We start from the raw sequence: 6766 nt of genomic DNA on the forward strand, positions 1-6766 counted from the left end.
GGCTCGAAATCGGAAAGAAGTGAGACTGACCGGCCGGTCACCGATCCGGGCCGATCGTGAGGAAAATCGGCCGATTCCGATCCCTGGCCGATCGATCGGTGCATCTCTAAATATATTATTATTATATTACTAATATTTTCTAAATATATTTCTGATAATTATAATATTTGTTTTATAATATATGCACAAAATGGTTACAATTTATAAAAAATATATAAGATTATAATTTTAATTGTATAATTTATCATTTAATATATACTATATTCATATTAAAATTACATTTATAATATATTACATTATTTTACATTTTTACATAATTGATTTAATAATATATTAATTCATATATGATTTATAATATATAATAAAAATAATATTTTTTATAAAATATAATTTCATTTTATAATATATTATTTATATATAGCTATTTTCAAAATATATTTTTAATCATATTGTTTATAACGTGCTCAAAAACAGCTAGAATTTGTTTGTGAATTGTTAATATATTACAATTTAATTTGAGAATATATTATTAGATTAATTATTAACATTTAAATTGGGTTTTCAGGTTGTGTGTAAACTCCTGTCAGCTTTCTTTATAAAAAGCCACCACTGTCTCAACACTAAAAGCCTTGACATAACCACCCGTGTAAGTGGTTGAAACCCCTCGCCGCTCAATAACAACAGAGAGGAAGTTTACATTACAGTCCTGGTGTCAAAGCACAAGTGTCTCTTAAAAACACCATTTGGCCGGTGGATCAAAGCGTGCTGTTAAAACCCCTGTGATGTCCGTCGCTGAGGCTCATCCCGCCGCGGGCGTCTGGAGCCGTGGGTCGAGCGGCGGTGGCACATGTGAGATGTAATGGCTTTGACGGCTGATTCGGCGAGACGGTAGGAATCCTCCTGCCCTGAACTTCAGCGGGGGCTGCAATCGCAACATCTGTTCGGCATTGGCCGCACTGATGGAGATCGTCCACAGGATATTGCACTTAGCAGCTGGGGGTGTGATCTGAGCCGTGGGGAACAGTGAAACCAAGTGAAACAGCATTAACTCTGAGACTATGGAAGGCCGACAGGGTCAAAAGTCTTTAAATGGAACGCATGAAATTTGACATTGCCAACACGCACTGTTCGTCTCTAGATTTACCCGCATACTAATCCTTTCTTTCGTTTATTTCGGCATTGCTTTACTGATATCTACTGTGCTATACTCCACTATCACCTAAACCCAGTGAAACAGCATTAACTCTGAGACTATGGAAGGCTGACAGGGTCAAAAGTCTTTAAATGGAACGCATGAAATTTGACATTGCCAACACGCACTGTTCGTCTCTAGATTTACCCGCATACTAATCCTTTCTTTCGTTTATTTCGGCATTGCTTTACTGATATCTACTGTGCTATAGTTAATTAACTCTCTCCCCGCCAGTGACGCAATATTCCGGCTTTCTGTGTTTTCACTGGTGTACGGTAGGCGCTATTATGCATCTTCTGAAAGAGTACTGAACGTCTGGATCAAAACACGGAGAAGAAGAAGCAGAAGCGATCGCGTATGTCAGCAGATGCATATGTAAAATAACGCAAGCATTAAACAGCATATAAATCAAAACTGCCTAACGTTACTGAATGAGATGACTTTCCAGAAAGTGGTTTAGGACTGTGCAAGCTTGATGGAAAAGATAGACTCCATCTGTGCTTTGATCATCGTTCTGAATCTGATCCAGACGTAATCTTTTACAAAAACGTGAATTTCTCAGCTTTGTGTTCAAAATGTTGCTTTTTTTCATGCAACTTACCCACATTCAACCATTGATAAAAAAGATTGCATGAAGCTAGAATAAAACGTGTTAGAGACTCTTAGCAGAAGAGAGACTCTGTTCTTTCTTTTGACATTGCATGCTCAGATATTCAAACAACATTCAATATACTGGGTGCCATTAAACTTTTGTGAAAACGATCAAAAATGCTGGCAGGGAAAGAGTTAATGTTACAGTTTAAACTAATGCCATGTCCACACGTACACAGGTATTTTTATAAACTGAGTTTTTCCTTCTTCCGTTTTTAAAAATATCTCTGTCCACATGAAAACGCAAAAGCATGCTATGAAGCACTGTCAAGAGCATGCCAAGCCAACAGGTGGCGATATAATCTCAACCGTAAAGCCATGTTGGCCAATCAGAAGCGGAGATAACAGCGCATGCTCCGACGTCACAAGCCAAAATCTCCGGTTTGGCTGTCTACACGATAACACTGCAACCAGAGTTTTTGAAAATCTTCACCCTGGCAGGAGTTTTCAAAAATGTTCGGTTTCAGTGACCTGGTGCTGCGTTTGAGTGTGGAAAAATCTTCACCCTGGCAGGCGTTTTCAAAAATGTTTGGTTTCAGGGGCCTGGTGCTGCGTTTGCATGTGGACGAACTGCCCGCTCGTGCGGACAGGGCCTAAGACTTTTTTTTTCCTGAGATAGACCATTGAACTAAACAACTAAAAAGCACATGACAAATCCTGACATAAGACTGACATCACACACAACATACCGATGCTTTATCCTTCATGAACAAATATAATGTCTGATGTTTGCATATGTTCATACCAGTGTACCATTACAACATCCTTCATGAATAAACATGATGCCTGATGTTTGTATATGTGTATAACAATGTACCATCACGTCACACATGCAAATATAGTCTCAAATACAGCAATTTCATTGGCTGCTGTGTATGTTGTCACGTTAACATGGACAAACAGTGCGTGTTGACACTGTTAAATTCCATGTGTTCCGTTTAAAGGCTTTTGGCCCCGTCAGCCTTCCATATGAAACCTCGGCCCTGTCTGGACTCGCGTGACTCACTGCTGTCTGCTAACATCTTGTTTGTAACTCATGCAATATCTCCTCACGTCCACTGGCTGTGACTGTACTCACTCTCTTATGAGTAATATTCCCTGGAATTCACTAGACTTATTATCCTGATGGACTCGAGCTCGGTAAATCAGCGAGGAATGCAATAGTCTGTCGAAACGACACCGAATCGGCGGCTCTGACGTGTCTTGTGATTCGTTTAAAATTCAACTCCACTCTTTTTCCTATTGAAACCTCCAGAATAATTTTTGTCAAACGTTGGATCAGGAGTGAGTGACTGTGGAAAAAAAGGTTTAAAGACTTGAAAATCATTGACTTTAAACTTTTAAAAAAAATGTTATGAGGATATAAATAAATTAATTTTAAAAACTTGATTAAAAATGTCCATATATAATTTTCAAATAAATATATATAATTAAGATGTGTGTGTTCGTATGTGTATGTATGTATATGTATATATATATATATATATATATATATAAATGTGTGTGTGTGTGCATACACAATAATTTATTTAGATGTGTGTGTATGTGTATGTATATATATATATATATATATATATATATATATAAATGTGTGTGTGTGTGCATACACAATAATTTATTTTAAATTATGATGTAATTTTTAAAAAATATATATAATTAAATATATAACATACATTTTATATGTATATTTGTGTGTGTGTATTTATATATTTATTTATTTAATGATATATTTCACATATATTGTTTATTACACACACACGCACACACACTCACACACACACATACACACACACACACACACACTCACACACACACATATATATATAATATTTATTTATAAATGTATAATTAAACATATACCATACATATGTTATATATTAAAAATAAAAATATATATAAAATACACAATATATAATTAATTAATTATTTTTCATTATTAAAAAACATATTTAATTGAAATGTTTAATTGTATTTATACATGCTATTATATTTGTTTGTTTTTGCGTTAATAAAGCAGTACTTCCCCAAATAAGGTTGGGATCGAGTTTTACCAGAGATCTCAAAATGTCTCGAACAGTGCTCAGATTTGCCAAGAAACCAACGTCTACAGTCAGAAAATCAGAGATATGATCTAGTCTGCTGTGTACTGTTGTTGTTTTCCTGTTGAACATCTGAGACAGAGTTGATTCTTGACAAGTGCGAGCTCCTTAAAGTCTCCTGAGCGATGAAAGATGTTTTTCTCTTGGAATCTAGTTTGAGATCTTTCCGTGTCTGTAATGAAGTTTGGAGTTCGTTTCTCTGTGTTTGTGCGCTTGTAAGATCCACGAAGCTGAGGAAACTCACTTCAGCCCAAGGCTTGAAGGATTGCGGCGGTTGAACGCTAGCGAGAGATCTGGGATTTGGCTCTGTGACCTTTCAGGGTCTGTCAGAGTCATTTGTTTGTGGGACGGCTGTGCTGTAATTATTCAGCAGGGGTTCAGTGAGTAAATCAGTGTGAGGAGCCAAACAGCTCTCCTGAAACTCCCCGCACCTGCAGCATGGAAACATTCGTTTCTCTGGACGTCTCTCTCCTTCAAACCACACCCATCCTGATGCATTCACTTCTAGGAATAAGGAATCAGTGTGAGGAGCCAAACAGCTCTCCTGAAACTCCCCGCACCTGCAGCATGGAAACATTCGTTTCTCTGGACGTCTCTCTCCGTCAAACCCCACCCGTCCTGATGCATTCACTTCTAGGAATAAGATGCTTTTTTTCCTCTCTCGTAGTTTCTCAGACTGAAGTTGCACACTGAACGTGTTTGATGTGTTCGTCTGTGTTGGTTTTTAAGATTCATCTCCACTAATTATGTGGGGATGAATGTTTTTTCATCTTGTGCTCAGATCTTGTGCTTCTTTGAGTATTTTCATGCCATGCAAAAAACCTAAAACTTTTCCTAAAGCTCTTACATGCATTGCACTGCGATTGCAAATCAAGTTTGTACTAATGTTGCAATATTATTTTGAGATGCTGTTATAGGTTTTTTTAATTAATATTTTGAATCAGTTATTATTTTTATATTTTAATTGTAAAGTTTTAGTAATTTTGTTGTTTTTGTCTATATATATATATAAAGTGCTGTCAAATGATTAATTGCGATTAATCTCATCCAAAATAAAAGTTTTATATATATATACACAATATATATTGTTTTTATTCATTCTTATTTCAGTTTATTTTCCTTTTTTTAATACATTAAACTACATGAAAATAAAATAATGTGTTGCCTTGGCAACTAGCTGAAATAAAAAGTTTTGGTTACACTTTACAATAAGGTTCCATCTGTTAACATTAGTTAAGTACATTAGTTAACATTTAACTAACAATGAAAAATACTTCTAAAGCATTTATTAATCTTGGTTAATGTTTCTTTAACTTTAACTAATATATTATTAAAATTAGAAGGTGTATTTCCTAATATCACTTAATGGACCTGAGCTAACATGAATTGACAATGAACAGTTGTATTTTTGTTATCTTTAACAAAGATAAATAAATATTAATAAATATTGTAAAAAATGTATTGTTGATTGTTAGTTAATGCATTAACTAATGTTAACATATGGGACCTTATTATAAAATGTTAACAAAGTTTATATTTTATTTTATTTTATTTCAGTTAACATCCATTTTATTTCAAATAACAAAAATGTTTTTAATGGTTTTCATTTTCGTTGTAGTTAACTATAATAACCCTGATGCTGAGTTCATGTTCTGAATCACCGTACAAAATATGACTGAAAAAAAACATTCCCGTCTAAGTTGTTGAACTCATTAAAAGCTTTAAGTTGCAAACTTTTCTCTCATTTGGACACACTGTTAATAAAACGTCAGACATTTCTGGTTACCAGAATTATGCTCTAAAAATATGGTAGAAACATTTTAAGTTTTACAGATTAGACTTAAATTTAAATTAAAAAGTTGAAATAATGTTAATTTACCAGATTATTAAAATTAGTTTTGAATGAGGGAAATGGACAATATGTTATTTATTTGTTTGTTTGTTTACTTAATATTAAGAAAAACACAAATATATAAATAAATATATTTTTTAATTTTTTAATATATATATATAATTAAATATTATTTAAATTATTTGTTTAAATACATATATTTAAATTAAAGCTTTTCCACAAGTTGAGGTTTAATACCAAAAAAAAATACATTTAACAGTATTTTACCGTAAAATTACCTAAAATTTCCCAGAGCTGTTAGTTTTTCTCTGTAGCATAAAGGAACTTAAACGGGTTTTTACTGTAGTATTTTTTCTGTTAAAATTACAATGATTTTTTACAGCATTGTTACGTCATTTAAGAGCAGCTGTTAGCAACACTTTTCACCCTCTGCATCTCTATTTGATGTGCTTTATTACAGCCTGGAGTGTTTTAACTATTTTTGCACGAGAATATTGTGTTGAATTATTGTAGAGATGCAGGATTTTCCTGTTACGAACACAAAAGCGACACACGGAAAATTGGAATTATATTCGAATTTAAAAGACATAATTTCAGTTAGGGGGAAAAAAAGCTTTTGGCTTCTCTCCTGAGGCCACAAGAGGGCGCATCGAGCAAAATATTACTAATGCACGTTTCTTCAAAGCGTAATAAAATAACACGACTATCTTTGAAAAAAGTGTATAATGTTTAAAATAATGTTTATAATGAATGAACAACGTAGCAGCGCCGCATCTAGCGGGTTCAACTGGATAGGCTAACAAAAGTATTAAAATGCAATGACACTTACATCGTCGTCGCATTTCGTGCACCACTGATAAGGCTGCCTGATGGCTGACGCAGACCTTACATTTCGAATGCAGCGTTTTTTTTTTTTTTTAATTCGACGTATAATCGAAATTCAAATTTTTTTTTGACAGCCCTACTCGACGC

This window comes from Sinocyclocheilus rhinocerous, unplaced genomic scaffold (assembly GCF_001515625.1).
Source record: "Sinocyclocheilus rhinocerous isolate Xijiao unplaced genomic scaffold, SAMN03320098_v1.1 scaffold147, whole genome shotgun sequence".
In the NCBI taxonomy this organism is placed as follows: domain Eukaryota; kingdom Metazoa; phylum Chordata; class Actinopteri; order Cypriniformes; family Cyprinidae; genus Sinocyclocheilus; species Sinocyclocheilus rhinocerous.